Below are 21020 nucleotides of genomic sequence, written 5' to 3'. Positions count from 1 at the left end.
GCAAACACATGCTACTAAAGGATAAAAAAAAAATTGTACCAATCCAGAATCCCGAAAGATCCAAAATGCTGCCTGAGAATTAGGCAATTCCATTATTTCAATTCCAGACTCTTTTTACTACAAGATAAATTATAAAATGTAGAGAATAATCTCTTTAGCAGAGGTCTAAAAACTTTTTTAGTAAAGGGCCAGATAGAAAATATTTTAGGCTTTGTTGCCCATAAAGTCTTTGTTGGAACTTCTCAAGTCTGCCGTTGTGATGCAAGAGTGACCACATGGAATATAGAAATGAGTTGGGGGACAGGGGGGGCAGTTTCAAAAACTTTACAAACCAGGCAATAGGCAGCATTTGTCTCACAGGCTAGAGTTTGCCAATCCTAGATATTAATATAAGGACCTTAATATAAGCATCTTAATAGAATCAGATAATAATACAGAGTTAGAAAGTCATATTCATCTGCTTCACATTTAACGCTCGCTTTCCTGTAGCCTAACAGTGACTAACAATGAGATCTAATGCTGTCTATTCTTATATCCTAAGTAAGTCGTCTTTTCTCGTTCCACTGCTTCCACTCCAGTGCAAGCCCTAACATCTCTTGCTTGGATTACTACAGCATGCTTTAGTTTTTGCCCTGTTGCAATCTATTCTCTACCCAGCAGCCAGAAAGATTTCCTGAATGAAGGAATCAGATGATTTCAATGCCTGCTTAAAAATTAAAACCCTTCATGGCTTCTGGGACCCCTTACCACGGCCTCCCAGGCCTTCTCAGGCCCTCCATGATCTGCCCTCTCTCCAACTTGATCCCAAGTCACTCTTCCTCTCACTTTCAATGCTCCAAGTTGTCTTTCTGTGTCTTGAACACACTAAGCTCATTCCTGTCACAAGGTGTCTGCATTTATCAGACCCTCGGACTGGAATGCCTCCTTTACAGAGCATCACATGGCTGCTTCTTGTTCAACATTTATGTCTCACTTCAAATATCACCTCCTTGAAGAGGCCTTCTCTGACCACATATCCTTCCCCTCATCATTTCACAAACTATTGCACTTTTATATTTCTTCCGAAAACTTATCAGCATTTGGGATGATACTACCTATGTATCCGTTCACGTGTTTATTGTCTGTCAATTCGAATATATTGTGAGTTCTGTAATAGCAATGATTTTATCTCATTCATCTCTGTATCCCCAGCACCTAGAATAGTGCTTGACATTTAATAGGCACTCAGTATGAATGGAATACATGAACAAATTATTCTTTGATATTTTGTGTTTTTAAGAGCCCATTTTTTTCCTTAAAATGGAATTATGCTGTGTACTTGTGTTTCTTAACTGTTGTAACAAACGGCCCCCAAATGGTTCTGACACAGTAAAAAGTGTATTTTTGCTCATATACAAAACTGAGCAGATAGCTTTACAGTCCCCTTCATCTGGTCATTCAGAAGCCCAGGATAGCAGAGTCTCTGCCATCTTAAACAGGTGGCTTTCCACGTTGTCCTGAGGTCTCTCTACTTGAGCCAGCCTGACGATAAAGAGTATTAAAAAATAATAATAAATTCCAGTGGATATTTGGGGGAATAAACTTGTAGGCACATGTCAACTCTGCTCATATTTTATTGACTTGAATTCAGGCATACTGCTACACCTACATGCAAGGATTTCTGGGAATGTACTTGCTGCCTGGGCCGACCCTCCCGAGTGAGAACTACCCTACTGGAATGGGAGCACAGATTATTGCTGGACGGCTAACCACCTCTGCCAGAGTTCCCATTTATAAACTACAGCATCTCCACATTCACCTGCCAACCAGCTTATTTTTAACATCTTTATTGGAGTATAATTGCTTTACATTGTTGTCAGTTGCTGCTGTATAACAAAGTGAATCAGCTATACATATATATACATATATATATATATAATCCCATATGCTCTCCCTCTTGTCTCTCCCTCTCACCCTCCCTATCCTACCCCTCTAGGTGGTAATAAAGCACTAAGCTGATCTCCCTGTGCTATGCGGCTGCTTCCCACTAGCTATCTATTTTACATTTGTTAGTGCATGTATGTCCATGCTGCTCTCTCCCTTCATCCCAGGTTACCCCTCCCCCTCCCCACGTCCTCAAGTCCATTCTCTACATCTGTGGCTTTATTCCAGTCCTGCCCCTAGGTGCTTTAGAAAGTTTTTTTTTTTTGGATTCGATATATATGTGTCAGCATATTGTATTTGTTTTTCTCTTTCTTACGTCAGTCTGTATCACCTCACTACAAATAACTCAATTTCCTCTCTTTTTATGGATGAAAAATATTCTCTTGTATATATGTGCCATATCTTTATCCATTCATCTGTCAATGGACACTTAGGTTGCTTCCATGTACTGGCTATTGTAAATAATGCTGCAGTGAACATTGTTGTACATGACTCTTTTTGAATTATGGTTTTCTCAGGGTATATGTCCAGTAGTGGGTTTGATGGGTGGTCATACACTAGTTCTATTTTTAGTTTTTTAAGGAACCTCCATACTGTTCTCCATAGTGGCTGTATCCATTTACATTCCCATCAACAGTGCAAGAGGGTTCCCTTTTCTCCACACCCTCTCCAGCATATACTGTTGTAGATTTTTTGATGATGGCCATTCTGACTGGAGTGAGGTGATACCTCATTGTAGTTTTGATTTGCATTTCCCTAATGATTAGTGATGTTGAGCATTCTTATACGTGTTTGTTGGCAATCTGCATATCTTCTTTGGAGAAAAGTCTGTTTAGGTCTTCCCATTTTTTGATTGGGTATTTTTTTTATATTAAGCTGCTTGTATACTTTGGAGATTAATCCTTTGTCATTTGTTTCATTTGCAAATATTTTCTCCCATTCTGAGGGTTGTCTTTCACTCTTATTTATGGTTTCCTTGGCTGTGCAAAGGCTTTTAAGTTTCATTAGATCCCATTTGTTTATTTTTCGTTTTATTTCCATTTCTCTAGGAGATGGGTCAAAAAGGATCTTGCTGTGATTTATGTCATAGAATGTTCTGCCTATGTTTTCCTCTAAGAGTTTTATAATGTCTGGTCTTACATTTCGGTCTTTAATCCATTCTGAGTTTATCTTTGTGTATGGTGTTAGAGAGTGTTCTAATTTCACTCTTTTACATATAGCAGTCCAGTTTTCCCAGCACCACTTATTGAAGAGGCTGGCTTTTCTCCATTGTATATTCTTCCATCCTTTATTAAAGATAAGGTGACCATGTGTATGTGGGTATATCTCTGGGCGTTCTATCATGTTCCATTGATCTATATTTCTGTTTTTGTGCCAGTACCATACTGTCTTCATCACTGTAGCTTTGTAGTATAGTCTGAAGTCAGGGAGCCTGATTCCTCCAGCTCCATTTTTCTTTCTCAAGATTCCTTTGGCTATTCGGGGTCTTTGGTGTTTCCATGCAAATTGTGAAATTTTTTGTTCTAGTTCTGTGAAAAATGCCAGTGGTAGTTTCATAGGGATTGCATTGAATCTGTAGATTGCTTTGGGTAGTAGAGTCATTTTCACAATGTTGATTCTTCCAATCCAAGGGCATGGTGTATCTCCCCATCTCTTTGTATCATCTTTAATTTCTTTCATCAGTGTCTTAAAGTTTTCTGCATACAGGTCTTTTATCTCCTTAGGTAGTTTATTGCTAGGTATTTTATTCTTTTTGTTGCAATGGTAAATGGGAGTGTTTCCTTAATTTCTCTTTCAGGTTTTTCATCACTAGTGCATAGGAATGCAAGAGATTTCTGTGCATTAATTTTGTATCCTGCTATTTTACCAAATTCATTGATTAGCTCTAGTAGTTTTCTGGTAGCATCTTTAGGATTCTCTATGTATAGTATCATGTCATCTGCAAACAGTGACAGCTTTACTTCTTCTTTTCTGATTTGGATTCCTTTCATTTCTTTTACAGCTCTGATGGCTGTGGCTAAAGCTTCCAAAACTATGCTGAATAACAGTGGTGAGAGTGGACGACCTTGTCTTGTTCCTGATCTTAGAGGAAATATTTTCAGTTTTTCACCATGGAGAACGATGTTGGCTGTGGGTTTGTCATATATGGCCTTTATTATGTTGAGGTAAGTTCCCTCTATGCCTACTTTCTGGAGAGTTTTTATCATAAATGGATGTTGAATTTTGTTGAAAGCTTTTTCTCCATCTGAGATGATCATATGGTTATTATTCTTCAATTTGTTAATATTATGTTTCTCATCGATTGATTTGTGTATATTGAAGAATCCTTGCATTCCTGGAAAAAACCCCACTTGATCATGATGTATGATCCTTTTAATGTGCTGTTGGATTCTGTTTGCTAGTATTTTGTTGAGCATTTTTGCATCTATGTTCATCAGTGATATTGGCCTGTAGTTTTCTTTCTTTGTGACATCTTTGGTTTTGGTATCAGGATGATGGTGGCCCCATAGAATGCGTTTGGGAGTGTTCCTCCCTCTGCTATATTTTGGAAGAGTTTGAGAAGGATAGGTGTTAGCTCTTCTCTAAATGTCTGATAGAATTCGCCTGTGAATCCATCTGGTCCTGAGCTTTTTGTTTGCTGGAAGATTTCTAATCACAGTTTCAATTTCAGTGCCTGTGATTGGTCTGTTTATATTTTCTATTTCTTCCTGGTTCAGTCTCAGAAGCTTTTGCTTTTCTAAGAATTTGGCCATTTTTTCCAGGTTGTCCGCTTTATTGGCATATAGTTGCTTGTAGTAATCTCTCATGATCCTTTGTATTTCTGCAGCATCAGTTGTTACTTCTCCTTTTTCATTTCTAATTCTATTGATTTGAGTTTTCTCCCTTTTTTTTCTTGATGAGTCTGGCTAATGGTTTATCAATTTTATCTTTTCAAAGAAACAGCTTTTAGTTTTATTGATCTTTGCAATCATTTCCTTCATTTGTTTTTCATTTATTTCTGATCTGATCTTTATGATTTCTTTCCTTCTGCTAACTCTGGGGGTTTTTCTTTCTCTAATTGCTTTAGGTGTAAGGTTAGGTTGTTTATTTGAGATGTTTCTTGTTTCTTGAGATAGTATTGTATTGCTATAAACTTCCCTTTTACAACTGCTTTTGCTGCATGCCATAGGTTTTGGGATATCGTGTTTTCATTGTCATTTGTGTCTAGGTATTTTTTGATTTCCTCTTTGATTTCTTCAGTCACCTCTTGGTTTTTTAGTAGCGTATTGTTTAACCTCCATGTGTTTGTATTTTTTACAGTTTTATTCCTATAATTGATATCTAGTCTCATAGCATTGTGGTGGTCAGAAAAGATACGTGATACGATTTCAATTTTCTTAAATTTACTTGATTTGTGACCCAAGATATGATCTATCGTGGAGAATGTTCCATGAGCACTTGAGAAGAAAGTGCATTCTGTTGTTTTTGGATGCAATGTCCTAAAAATATCAATTAAGTCCATCTTGTTTAATGTATCAATTAAAGCTTGTGTTTCCTTATTTACTTTCATTTTGAATGCTCTGTCCATTGGTGAAAGTGGGGTGTTAAAGTCCCCTACACTATTGTGTTACTGTCGACTTCCCCTTTTATGGCTGTTAGTATTTGCCTTATGTATTAAGGTGCTCCTATGTTGGGTGCATAAATATTTACAATTGTTATATCTTCTTCTTGGATAGATCCCTTGATCATTATGTAGTGTCCTTCTTTGTCTCTTGTAATAGTCTTTGTTTTAAAGTCTATTTTGTCTGATATGAGAATTGCTACTCCAGCTTTCTTTTGATTTCCATTTGCATGGAATATCTTTTTCCATCCCCTCACTTTCAGTCTGTACGTGTCCCTAGGTCTGAAGTGGGTCTCTTGTAGACAGCATATATACGGGTCTTGTTTTTGTATACATTCAGCCAATCTATGTCTTTTGGTGGGAGCATTTAATCCATTTACATTTAAAGTAATTATCAATATGTATGTTACTATTACCATTTTCTTAATTGTTTTGGGTTTTTTATTGTAGGTCTTTTCCTTCGCTGTTTCCTGTCTAGAGAAGTTCCTTTAGCATTTGTTGTAAAGCTGGTTTGGTGGTGCTCAATTCTCTTAGCTTTTGCTTATTTGTAAAGGTTTCAATTTCTCCGTCGAATCTGAATGAGATCCTTGCTGGGTAAAGTAATCTTGGTTGCTGTTTCTTCCCTTTCATCACTTTAAAGATGTCCTGCCAGTCCCTTCTGGCTTGCAGAGTTTCTGCTGAAAGATCAGCTTTTAATATTATGGGGATTCCCTTGTATGTTATTTGTTGCTTTTCCCTTGCTGCTTTTAATATTTTTTCTTTGTTTAATTTTTGATAGTTTGATTAGTATGTGTCTTGGCATGTTTCTCCTTGGATTTATCCTGTATGGGACTCTGCACTTCCTGGACTTGATTGACTATTTCCTTTCCCATATTAGGGAAGTTTTCAACTATAATCTCTTCAAATATTTTCTCAGTCCCTTTCTTTTTCTCTTCTTCTGGGACCCCTATAATTTGAATATTGGTGCATTTAATGTTGTCTCAAGAGGTCTCTGAGACTGTCCTCAATTCTTTTTATTCTTTTTTCTTTATTCTGCTGTGTGGTAGTTATTTCCATTATTTTATCTTCCAGGTCACTTATCTGTTCTTCTGCCTCAATTATTTTGCTATTGATTCCTTCTAGAGTATTTTTAATTTCGTTTATTGTGCTGTTCATCATTGTTTGTTTGCTCTTTAGTTTTTCCTGTTCTTTGTTAAACGTTTCTTGTATGTTCTCCATTCTATTTCCAAGATTTTGGATCATCTTTATTATCATTACTCTGAATTCTTTTTCAAGTAAACTGCCTATTTCCTCTGCATTTGTTTGGTCTGGTGGGTTTTTACCTTACTCCTTCATCTGCTGCGTATTTCTCTGTCTTCTCATTTTCCTTAACTTACTGTGTTTGGGGTCTCTTTTTGCAGGCTTCAGGTTCCTAGTTCCTGTTGTTTTTGGTGTCTGCCCCCAGTGGGTAACGCTGGTTCAGTGGGTTGTGTAGGCTTCCGGGTGGAGGGGACTGGTGTCTGTGTTCTGGTGGATGAGGCTGGATCTTGTCTGGTGGGAAGGACCTTGTCCAGTGGTGTGTTTTGGGGTGTCTATGAACTTAGTCTGACTTTAGGCAGCCTCTCTGGTAATGGTTGGGGCTGTGTTCCTGTTTTGCTAGTTGTTTGGCATGGGGTGTCCAGCACTAGAGCTTGCTAGTTGTTGAGTGGAGCTGGGTCTTAGCCTTGAGACAGAGATCTCTTGGAGAGTTCCTGCCGATTGATATTACGTGGGCCCAGGAGGTCTCTGGTGGTCTAATGTCCTGCACTTGGCTCTCCCACCTTGGAGGCTCAGGACTGACACCCGGCTGGAGCACCAAGACCCTGTCAGCCACACGGCTAATTCATGACATGGAAATTGGTGTGAAATTACTGCTACTCTAGAATATGACTGGTGCAGTTCTTAGAATGTAGAGTCAGGATTTTTCTGCATAAAATTCTTCAGTGTAATGCTAATTCCATTGCTGTCTGAAGAAGGAGGCAGTAGGTCTTTGTTCAGGACTTGTCTTGTGTGGCAGCAAGATGAGTAGATCTCCACAACTGCCAGGATCTTAGCTTATGTAGAGGTCTGAACTGGGTTCACTAGCATATACTGTCCAGATTGTCTCAGCACACATGGTTCTCTCGAGGCTGCATCCATGAAAATAGCTCCCACTGTAGAAATGTTACCAACCCTCCCTAGTCGTGCCCCACCAAGGGTCCACCTGCCTGGTGTCACTGCAGCCAATAGAATGAGAGTGAGTTCAGTTCAGAAGCAAAGGAATGCTTTGTTTTTTGATCAAAGAATGGAGAGGCGTGTGCTCATGCTCTAGAGTATATGCTCTCTGCTGGGCTCCGTGGGTGGGGCTGCTTTATTTGCCCCAGCCAGCTTTAAATGTGGTAGCTACAGAGCTAATGCCATAGAATGAGAATACACATACAAGCAATTTTCAAAAAGTCTACAGCAATTTAAACTTAAAAAAATAAAATTAAAAATGCTGGATATAAATCTTGATCCTTACAACTAATTTTTACATTTTTACCTTTTCTATACCCGGACTCAGGTGCTTTCTAAGTTTCACCTGACTTTGCCTAAAATTCTTTCAGTGCTATGTCCCAGACCCCCAAATTTTATCTTCCATGTTTCATTTTCTCTGACAAGCTAAGAAGTCATCCACGTGATTCTCTAGGTTCATTCTCTCTCCCACCTCCCCAGTGTGGTTTTCTACAACTTTCTCAAGATTTAATCTGGAAAAGTCACAATTTGTACTTAAAATGTTCACAAAATAGCTATGATATATGTATATAAATTATCCAAATGTTTTTTAAAATGTTCTATCTCTCAGGAAAATGTATAGTTTTATATTACTCTTTTTTATTATCTGCATTTTTTAAATATTCCACATAAATTTTATAAGCAAAAACAAAATATACGGTAACTGACTTTCAATCAACTTTAAAGCCCTAGTGTCACCTCTACTTCCCCTTATGCAATTCACAATGCCTTATTTGAGGTTTTCCTGCTTTTGCTGTATTTTTAAAGAAACTTCACTTCTTGAAAGAGAAGAAATTAGCTTCTGAAATTCTGCATCTTGTATCTTCCTTTAATCATGTAACATGTTTGCCTGGCTTTAATATAAAGAAAGATAGATTTGTTTTAACATCTTTATTGGAGTATGATTGCTTTACAATGGTGTGTTAGTTTCTGCTTTATAACAAAGTGAATCAGCTATATATATACATATATCCCCATATCTCCTCCCTCTTGCATCTCCCTCCCACCCTCCCTATCCCACCCCTAAGAAAGGTAGATTTTTATAGCTACAAAATCCAACATAGAATGGGACATTGAACAAGATTTTAGCTTGTCTCTTTATATCACTAATAGGATTTTATTTATACATGAACAATTCAGAAACCTCATTTTAAGTAGCAGTGTCAACCGCCTCTCTCTAATTTTCTCAGAACTGCCAAAATGAAGCAAGACTGAAAAAACTTACTTAGCTTTTCCCTTTCCCTCCATTTAAGGGATCATGGCTATTATCAAACATTAGGCAATAGAACGAAAAAGCCAAAAGATAAATAATCTAACAAATGGACAATTGGTTTCTGAATGATGAAGGAGGATTTACACTATGTGGCACTTGATATCACATGGTCTTCAAGTTGAACAACTAATTATTGAACAGCTAGAAACTACTTCTCTCTGTCTCTCCCCAGACCTTATAAACAGTAGGCAAATGAGTCCCCAGATTCAAAACTGCATTTGGTCTTAGTTCATCCTCCAAAAATAGGCCTTTGTTACCCTTCCTAAATTGAAGAATCTCAATGTGTAAACAAAAGTAAAATGTCATTTTGATGTCTTTTCAGGTGACCCATAGAGACTGGTTGAACAGTTCAAACCCATGTAGTACAGGGCCCCTTCCACATTTCAGTACCATGGAGGCAAAAGTACGGCTCCCTCTCCTTGACCTCTTCCCATTCACAGCTCTCCAAACCAAGTCAACATCCTTCCACCCAGAGGTTTTATATATATACACACCCATGCACACTTGCATGGACTTTTTCATATAGCATGACATGACTGGAGTTATTTATGGCCACAGAAGACTAGATCTGGGTGCATTGCCAAGGTTTCCATTCATCAAAATGGCAGCATGATGGTGCTAGGTTAAACCTCTTGCTCATAGTTTAACCCATTAGAGATCATGGATCCTTAGAGAATCTGATGAAAGCTGTAGAGCCTGTCCTCATATCTGCAGTTATGCACACGCGCGCGCGCACACACACACACACACACACGCACGCAATGTGATATCCGATTCAGAGTGTTCGCAAACTTCCTTGAGGCCCATAAATCCCCAACTTTAGAATTTTGAATCCCAAATTTAAGAAGCAATAGTTCCAGCTGTGTGACAAAATCAGTATCAGGCCATAATCTAGTCTCTTCCTTAAGGAACCAACCCCACCACTTTTTTCTTAAATTTCATTTTAGACATTAGATATTGAGACACTTGATTTATCTCATTCTTCCCCTTTCCTGTTTCTCTCAATACCCATGTATGTATTCTTCTGACTCTCTGTTCTCAACATCTTAATCTCTTTTGCAGTGTTTGTCTCTATCTGTAGCTCTCTTCACCCCCCACCCCACATATACACACAAAGATGGATGTCATTTGTGAGTTCTATCGTAAGTCTGATTTAAGAATATGATACTTGTTTTAACACCATAGGCTGCATCTCCAGAATTGCTCTACTCCATACTCATTCAATTAATTCTAATTATTCCAGGTCATTTACATTCTTTCTATTGTTTTACTCTTGCTGAATAACAATCACTCCATCTGGACTGTCATAGTTTAGTGAATGTGAAGTTCCGAATGTAAAAGTTCCTTACTAACACAAATTAGGTATTTTTTCGGTCTTCACATTGTGGCATGGCATAGCATCCTCCAGTGCACTGACTGCTATTTGAATCCTCAAGCATATTTAAACATGTCTACCTAAAAGTGACATGTACAATAATACATGAATCAGATTTCCTGTACTGATTTCTTTATTTTCTCTCCCCAGCAACGAAACATCACTGTGTGGTTATGCATGTGGAACTACCGCTTGCACATTTCTATGTAAAATATAAAAAGGAACTTGCTCATGTGCACACGTACACAGAAACACACACACACACTCACACACATACAGACTTGTGGTAAGTCTGTAGAAGTGGGAGATTAGAGTGAGTTGAATGACTGCAGAAAGGAATTATTGATTCCAGTTGACTAAATCAACATAAAGCATGGGAACTCACCTTAGAACCAAACGAAACTTCATCACTGTAAAGAATATCAACATCCTGTAGTGCCTTCATGGACATTCCTATTTTCTTTGTCTCCCTCTTTCCTCACTCTGTACATCTACATGTGTACAGTGCCCCTCATCCATAATCTGCATGTCCAATCACCCAGTGGTAATTGCGATTTGACTGTTACTAAGCTAATATAGTTATAAATCTCATTTTCAGGTATTAACTGCAACCACACTATTAGATAGCTATTTTTTCCCTATCTTAGTGATGACTTGGCTGTGCCATATTCCTCTACCTATGGCCACGGCAGCCCCTCTCCATGGCTATAGCTCTCCACATGTTGTGGTAACCATTTCTTCCAGTTGCCCCCTCAAGCCTAAGGGAAGTAAAGGAGCTTCTAATTTTGCTAGTCCTAGATGCTTCCTTATTCCTTGTTCAATCTCTCAACCCTGCCTGTTCATCTTCATTAATAAAGAGCCCCTTCATTAAACTCTTCTCATTAACCAAGTTAAAGAAGCACAGGCTTTATTCAACAGCACAAAGGTAAACACTAAGAAAAATGATACATTTAACTAAAAGATGGGTAGAGAAGAAGGATAGGAAATGAAGAAATACCCTAATCTTATCATTGCTTCCAGTAAGGAGTCAATGGAGACCATCTAAAACCAAGCATTACAGCTCTTTTAAAAGTTATAGTTGTAACGATCATTTCTTTACAAACAAAAAACGATACACAAAACAAGGCTGGTCAAACAGGCAATTCAGTGAAGTTTTTAAAACAGAGAGAATAGGGACCTCCCTGGTAGTGCAGTGGTTAGGAATCCGCCTGCCAATGCAGGGGACACGGATTCGATCCCTGGTCCGGAAAGATCCCACGTGCCATGGAGCAACTAAGCCCGTGCGCCACAATTACTGAGCCTGTGCTCTAGAGCCCACAAGCCACAACTACTGAAGCCCACACACCTAGAGCCTGTGCTCCGCAACAAGAGAAGCCACTGCAATGAGAAGCCTGTGCACTGCAATGAAGAGTAGCCCCCACTGGCTTCAACTAGACAAAGCCCAGGCACAGCAACGAAGACCCAACACGGCCAAAAATAAATATTTTTTTAAAAAAACAGAATAACTTAATAAGACAAAACTAAGATCAAAAGTATTTGTGATATGAGAATGTATTAAACTTGACAGCATAAAGAGATGTTTATACTGAATTACAAAGCCTTCTGTTAGCCTGTGACAATTACAAGGCCAGCCCAGATTCAGGGATGGGGGAGTGACTTTACTGACAAGAACTGCAGGTCCCATGGTAAATCGTGTGGCCAGAGTCAAAAGGGAACCGCTCTGACCACTAGAGAAGGGAACCGCTCTGACCACTGGAGTGGGCCAGGACCACTGCCCCTTCAATCAGCCATGTTACTCATTTGCCAAACTGCTTTCCAAAAGACTGGAAACAATTTACCTTTACCTCAACAATGTATCAGAATTGGGACTTCCCTGATGGCTCAGTGGTTAAGAATCCACCTGCCAATGCAAAACACACGAGTTCGAGCCCTGGTCCAGGAAGGTCCTACATGCTGCGGAACAACTAAGCCTGCGAGACAAAACTACTGAGCCTGCGCTCTAGAGCCCACGAGCCACAACTACAGAGCCTGCATGCCACAACTACTGAAGCCCACATGCCCTAGAGACCATGCTGCGCAACAACAGAAACCACTGCAATGAGAATCCTGCACACCACAATGAAGAGTAGCCCCTACTCTCCGCAACTAGAGAAAAGAAAGCCCGCATGCAGCAAGAAAGACCCAACACAGCCAAAAATTAATTTAATTGATTTAATTAATTACAAAATAACAAAAAAAACAATGTTTCAGAATTTATTTCACCACACAGGTTGTTTTGTTTTCTTTGGAGATTGTTTGGTGTGTTTTTTTTAATAGGCTTGTATTCCTAATCTTCACTTACTTCTCTTCTGCACTTTTACTGTAAGGTATATTTCTAAGAATTTTATCCTTTCACTGATTTCTGAATATTAATTCGTGCCTATGTATACTACTAAATTCTCTTATTGTTTGAGTGATTTTTCAGCATGGATTTTTCCAAGCATATGCTCATATGATCAAAGAACAATTTTACATCTCCTTGCCAACTTTTTACCTCAAGTGCAATATCATATCCTGTAGTTTAATTGTGTAAACTACTATCCCCAAAACATAGTTAAATAATAGTGATGTTAGTGGACACATATGCTTTATTGCTTACTTTAATGAAAATGCTTCTAATATTTCTTAATTAAAAACTTGCTGCGCTTCCCTGGTGGCGCAGTGGTTGAGAGTCTGCCTGCAGATGCAGGGGACACGGGTTCATGTCCCGGTCCGGGAAGATCCCACATGCCGCGGAGCGGCTGGGCCCGTGAGCCATGGCCGCTGAGCCGGCGCGTCCGGAGACTGTGCTCCGCAACGGGAGAGGCCACAACAGTGAGAGGCCTGCGTACAGCAAAAGTAAAAACAAAAAAAAAAAAACAACTTGCTGGCTTTAAGATAAGGATATATTTTATCTTAAAGGCTTTAAAAACCTTTCATACCCAGTAATCTAGTAGTTCCTAAGGTATAGGCCTGTAATGTGGTTTAGAATTAATTCATAGATAGCAACTATTAGCAAAAACAATTGGAAAATCATCTGCTTCTTGAAATGAACTCTAAGAAAATAAAGTCAGCTATATAAAAGAGTTGTATATAAAGATTTTTAGCCCTGTGTGTATCATAGTAGGACAATCTAGTGCCATGAACTAGAGGTATGATTCAGTGAACCAGTGTTAATTGTGCCACCAACTACAGGGAATATGACAGTCATTAAGACATACATTTAAGAACTAAGTAGTGACATTATTAAATAAAAAATATAAATTATATTGTTAAGCATAAATATGTAAAAGTACATATAGAAAAACAACATATGAAAAATCATGTAGCTTTAGCTTTAACTAATAGAACTATAATGTTTAATCTTTTTTTGTACTTCTTTGTGTTTTAAAACTTTTCTTTAATGAGAATATATTGCTTTTATACTAGAAAGTAAACAGTAAAATTTGTTGAATGCAGGGAATTTGGTATCAATAAGGAGGCCAAGCATAAACTACTCCAACACTCTGAAGTTACTTTAGTTTTAGATTTAAGCAAAAGAATTACAACCAATTGTTGACAAATGATATATGCAGTTAATTGTCAGTTAATTAGTTGGGCTTATTTTTTTCAAAGTTACTTGGCAAGAGCTGCAACAGAATTAGTCACACTAACCAGATATTTCGGGCATTCATATGCTCAGCTACAGAGCAAGGCTGCAGAAGGTGATTCTTTTACTCTAGAAACCAGAGCAACAGTTACAGTGGGTGCCTGGTTGTGTCCATTTGATTGTAGGCGGAAGAGTGATGTCAAGTCTTCACATTTACATTTTCTTCCCCAAATACGTAAACATACTCTTACTCTTCTTCCTTTCCCACCCTTACACTTTATAATTATCTAATGTAAGCTTCATATTTCTGCTCTGTTTTGCAGTCATATTTATCTTTGAGGGGCAATTAATCATGGCAAGGGAAATGGTGATGCAGGAAAGACTTACCAGACAGAGGGAGTTTCTCACAATTCATTTGAGTCCACTCCTTTTTCTTTTGTCCTCTCTGGGTTTTATTGCCTTTATAGCAGGTTGCACCTATGCAATGAAAATCATTCCATTTAAAGATGGCGTCCAATGAAAGAAGAATGGATAAAGATGTGTTACATATATACAATGGAATATTAGCCATCAAAAGGAACAAAATTGGGTCATTTGTAGAGATGTGGATGTACCTAGAGTCTGTCATACAGAGTGAAGTAAGCCAGAAAGAAAAAAACAAATATTGTATATTAATTCATATATGTGGAATCTAGAAAAATGGTACAGATGAACCTATTTGCAGGGCAAGAATAGAGACGTAGACATACAGAACAGACATGTGGACAAAGTGGGGGAAGGGGAGGGTGGGACTAATTGGGAGATTAGGTTTAACATATATACACCACCGTGTGAAAAATAGATAGCTAGTGGGAACCTGCTGTGTAGCACAGGGAGCTCAGCTCTGCTCTGTGATGACCTAGATGGGTGGGATGGGGTGGGGACTGGGAGGGAGGTCCAAGAGGGAGGGGATATAAGTGTACATAGAGCTGATTCACTTCATTGTACAGCAGAAACTAACACAACATTGTAAAACAATTATACTCCAATAAAAAAGTTTAAAAAATAAAATAAAGATGACTAAAAATAATTATGCAATCAAAATAGCCTGCTCAAGTGTCTATCATCTTTCAGTTTTGTGTCTGTCATTTTTGTCTTTTATACTAACAAGTTTTTCTCTGATAAAATTTCTAGGTCTTATGCTCCAATTCTCATTTGCACATTGCTTTTCACATTGGCAGCTTGCCTTTCCATTGTTTTTCAACTGAATACTTTTATAAATTAGTCAGAGCTTTACATATTAACAACCTGACAGCTCTTTCTTTGTGTACTATCTCGCTGACATGAATATAACTTTGATTTGATGTTGAAGGACAAATCTGTGCCATTGGTGAATTTCCCAATGTACTTCAAAACAGGAATATCACTCAAAGGTAGCCATGAAGTTACCCATGCGATTGATTCTGTGTCGGCAGAATTCAGCCACAGACCCAGGCAGGACTAGGATACTTGATAATTATTTAATGAAAACATGTAACATTTAAATGCCATTTACAGCATACTTTCACATTCATACCTTATTCTATCTTTCAAATGACCTTGAGGCTGAGGTATCATTGTTGCTAATAGCATATGAGAGCCAAAGAGCCTGAGAAGGAAAGAGGTTGAGTAGCTGCTTTCCAAAGCCAGTCAATTAACAAATGGCAGAAAAGACATTATTTTTCAATCAAATTCTTATCATCATGTATGGGCAGTAACACCTGCTCCTGCAAAGTAAACCTATTAAATTTTAATAGCAACAATATGATCCTGTTACTGTGTTTATGTTGAAGCAAGGCTACTGACTGGTCTACCGTTAATATATTTTATTCATTCTTGTATCTTGTATATGTGCTGTCTTTGTATAATTGAAACCAAGCTATATGCATAATTATATATTTCTTTTCCATTTAAATTGTAGCATGCTCTCTGCAAACATCATTTTTAAAGTCTCCATAATTGCTCATCTCAATTATTTAAGCATATCCTTAATCATTTAAGCCTTACTGTTAATCATATAAATGCATGTGTGTGTTTCCAGGATCATTTCTATGCATGAGGCGTTTCACCTTATTTCCTTAGATAAATTTCTATCAGTGAGTGGGAAAGTACTACTACTTTTTAGGTTTTCAATACACTTCAGAAAATTGCTTTCCAAAGGGCTGTGTGATTTACATTCCCACAGCAGTTTATGAAAACATACTCTTGCAAGTATCATTATTCACATTTTTTAAAATTCAGGTAAGTTCATAGTCCAAACATGTTATTTTGTTGTTTCAATTGACACATTATGACTTGTTACTTAATATTTTCTCATATGTATATAGCATTTTGCCACTATTTTCACTATTTGTTTGGCGACTACTTATTTTTTGGAATCTTAGTGTGTCTTAAGTGCACAATTTATTACGTGTGCCTTGTATGTTTGCTTATCAAACATTTTAACCCTGACTCTGTAATATGTATTATAAATGTTCTCCAAATGTGTAGTCTGCTTAACAAATCTTTTAATTTTGAGCAACAGATTTTTTAAAAAACGTTTAATTGTAGTGCAATCTACTACCATTGCCAAGGTAATTTCTTTCATTGCTTTTCAAAATAGAAGATGTCCACACAGAGGGTTGATAAATATTTATTTATATTTTTCTGCTCTTTCATGGTTTGGAGTTTTATTAAACCTATTACTTTAAAACTTTCATTGAATATATTCTAGTGCTATTGAAAAAAACTTGCCTTGGTTAATTATTTAATAATTGATATTGATTAATCAACAGTCTTAGTATGATTTATTGAGTGATCCACATGTCTCTCATTGATTTGTGATGTTTAATCATCATATAATTGTCGTTTACATAAAAGAGTCTCTTTTGGTCCATTTATTTTGTCATTTTTGTTTAGCATAATGCCATTTTTATAGTTTAAATTATTACAGCATACAAAGAATTTAATATCTGAAGAATCTATTCCCTGTTTAATACTTTTATTTCCACATGTTCTTATCTGTTCAACCTTATGGAAAAATGTTCATTCCACACTTATTTACGTTTTCAAGATCTAAGAAAATCCATAAAAATAAATCCGTTTGTGAATTACATATTCTTCTCTGTTTGGGAAACCTCTTATATTTCTTATGAAGTTTCGTAGGATTCTTCATTAGATATTGCTAATATCTGTGACTTTTTTTCTCAAAAATATGGGGGAAAATAGACATACTTGCTCTGGGACTCTTCAGTATATTTTATTTTTAAATTTAAAGCCTTTTACCATGAAAGTAATACACAAATTTATTTGAAAAATACAAACTACAAAAAACATTTTTTTTCCTCAATCTCACCTACAAATGTGACTACTATTAAGCATTTTTAGGTATCTTACCACAAATTTTCTACATAATGCCTGATGTCTATATACACACAAACCCACATGCACACAGATATACAAACATATGTATGTATGTGTATATACATACATATATATGTATATACACATTTTGGAAATATTGCATACACAGTGTTTTCATTTTGATTTTCTCATGTTGTATTTTGCCTTGGCAATATTTTTATAATTCATTAAACATTTCTATTAGTTGATATTGAGTTGTTTCTTTTTCATTTTTGTGCACATATGTGAGAAATTGATAAATTTTAAATACGGACTGGTTGGGTGCAAGGACAGGTGTTATACTTTTTACATTTTGAAATACTTTACCAATCTACCTTTCAAAGAGGATAGATATGCCAGTTCTGTACCCCAGAAAATAGTGTAGCAAAAATACTCTAGTCCCATATTCTCTACAATAATGTGTATTACAAATATTATATCTAATTATTTAAGTTTGCATTTCTTAACAAGAGTATTTGTATTTCCCCAAGAGTACATTAAAAATTATATATATCATTTTGAAAATACGCATTTGCTATGCAATGCTTTCTCAGTTCTAGCACAAGAGTATTTTTAGATTGTATGGTTCTCTTATTTATCAATCTAAATTTACTTTAAATTATTACTTTAAGAAACTGGCCATGGTCCCTATAAGCTATTTCATATTTTAATGTTTTTGTGACACCAATATATAATATTAAAAATTAGTAAAAGGTATTTATGAACAATTTAACTTTGTACTTTTACCTTTTATCACCCTTTTGAAAAGTTTTAATAAAATATTTTTAGAGTAAATCATTAACTTCATACAACATGGACAAGAGTTCTCAAGTTGTCCTGATCTTTTTCTTTTTTAAAAAGAGTGGATGGTAAGAAGCCAGAAGATATGAATACAAACTCTTTGAAAGACATACAAATCTGCTGGGGTTTTCTCCCAGTGTTAAAATACTTGGTCCTGGCTTTCAGTCATTGTAAGGAAGCTGATGAACAAATGAAGGGCTCCTTACTAAAAGGTTAAAAGTTATGGCCAGCCTCAGACAATGAATGCATCCATAAAAGGTTAAAAGTTATGGCCAGCCTCAGACAACGAATGCAACCAAACACCCAGTGGCCAGAGGAGAGGTGGGCCGTAACAGGGAGGGTGACTGCCTTCAGCGAAACACAGCAAACTCGTGACTTGTTTTCCCATGCAGTATTTTTATTACTTCAATTTCTACGGAGAAAAAGGAAGAACATGGCTCGTTTGAGTTCAATTATATCATCTCAAAAGGGTGTCTTAGGTGGTTTCGATGTTTATGAAATAATGATTAAATTTTGTCTTTGTTTAAGCTACCATAACAAAATACCACAGACCAGTTGGCTTAAACAACAAAAATTAATTTTCTCACAGTTCTAGGAGGATGGAAGTCCAAGATCAAGGTGCCAGCGTGCCAAATGCCAAGATGCCAGTTTCTGGTGAGGATTCTCTTCCTGACTTGTAAACAGCCAACTTCTCTTTTTTGTCCTCACATGGTGAGGAGAGAGAGAGAAAATTCTCTGGTATCTCCTCTTATAAGGGCACCAATCCCATCATGAGGACCCTACCCCATCACCTCATCCAAACCTAATTATCTCCCAAAGCCTCGCTCTCCAAAATCTATCAAGCAAATTGGGGAAGAGGGGAGGACACAATTCAGTCTATAGCATTCTGGACCCTGATCTCCCAAAATTCATGTCCTTCTCACATGCAAAACACATTTACTCCAACCCAACAGCCCAAAAGTCTTAATTTGTTCCAACATCAACTCTCAAGTCTAATGTCTAAAATCTTATCTAAATATCATCTAAGTCAAACATGTGGAGATTAAAGGTACAATTGATCCTGAGGCAAAATATATCTCTAGCTGTGAACTACTAAAAGCAGACAAGTTATGTGCTTCCAAAATACAATGACGGCAGGTTGTGCATTTCTAAGAATTTGTCCATTTCTTCAATATTGTCCATTTTATTGGCATAGAGTTGCTTGTAGTAATCTCTCATGATCTTTTGTATTTCTGCAGTGTCAGTTGTTACTTCTCCTTTTTCATTTCTAATTCTATTGATTTGAGTCTTCTCCCTTTTTTTCTTGATGAGTCTGGCTAATGGTTTATCAATTCTGTTTATCTTCTCAAAGAACCAGCTTTTAGTTTTATTGATCTTTGCTATTGTTTCCTTCATTTCTTTTTCATTTATTTCTGACCTGATTTTTATGATTTCTTTCCTTCTGCTAACTTTGGGGTTTTTTGTTCTTCTTTCTCTAATTGCTTTAGGTACAAGGTTAGGTTGTTTATTCGAGATGTTTCCTGTTTTTTAAGGTAGGATTGTATTGCTATAAATTTCCTCTTAGAACTGCTTTTGCTACATCCCATAGGTTTTGGGTTGTGTCTCCATTGTCATTTGTGTCTAGGTATTTTTTGATTTTCTCTTTGATTTCTTCAGTGATCACTTCGTTATTAAGTAGTGTATTGTTTAGCCTCCGTGTGTATTTTTTACAGATCTTTTCCTGTAATTAATATCTAGTCTCATAGCATTGTGGTCGGAAAAGATACTTGATACTGCTGGAGAGGGTGTGGAGAAAAGGGAACACTCTTGCACTGCTGGTGGGAATGTGAACTGGTAGAGCCACTATGGAGAACAGTATGGAGGTTCCTTAAAAAACTACAAATAGAACTACCATATGACCCAGCAATCCCACTACTGGGCATATACCCTGAGAAAACCAGAATTCAAAAAGACTCATGTACCAAAATGTTCATTGCAGCTCTATTTACAATAGCCAGGACATGGAAACAACCTCAGTGTCCATCATCGGATGAATGGATAAAGAAGATGTGGCACATATATACAATGGAATATTACTCAGCCATAAAAAGAAACGAAATTGAGCTATTTGTAATGAGGTGGATAGGCCTAGAGTCTGTCATACAGAGTGAAGTAAGTCAGAAAGAGAAAGACAAATACTGTATGCTAACACATATATATGGAATTTAAGAAAAAAAATGTCATGAAGAACCTAGGGGTAAGACAGGAATAAAGATGCAGACCTACTAGAGAATGGACTTGAGGATATGGGGAGGGGGAAGGGGAAGCTGTGACAAAGTGAGAGAATGGCATGGACATACATACACTACCAAACGTAAAATAGATAGCTAGTGGGAAGCAGTCGCATAGTACAGGGAGATCAGCTCGGTGCTTTGTGACCACCTAGAGGGGTGGGATAGGGAGGGAGGGAGACACAAGAGGGAAGAGATATGGGAACATATGTATATGTATAACTGATTCACTTTGTTATAAAGCAGAAACTAACACACCATTGTAAAGCAATTATACTCCAATAAAGATGTAAAAAAAATACAATGATGGAATGAACATATGATAGATATTTCCACTCAAAAAGGGAGCAATCAGGGACTTCCCTGGTGGTGCAGTGGTTAAGAATCTGCCTGCCAATGCAGGGGACATGGGTTTGATCCCTGATCCGGGAAGATCCCACATGTCACAGAGCAACAAAGCCTGCGCGCCACAACTACTGAGCCTGCGCTCTAGAGCCCGT

The sequence above is a fragment of the Phocoena phocoena genome, chromosome 9, assembly GCF_963924675.1.
Source record: "Phocoena phocoena chromosome 9, mPhoPho1.1, whole genome shotgun sequence".
Lineage (NCBI taxonomy): Eukaryota > Metazoa > Chordata > Mammalia > Artiodactyla > Phocoenidae > Phocoena > Phocoena phocoena.
Note: the sequence above shows the minus strand (reverse complement) of the source record.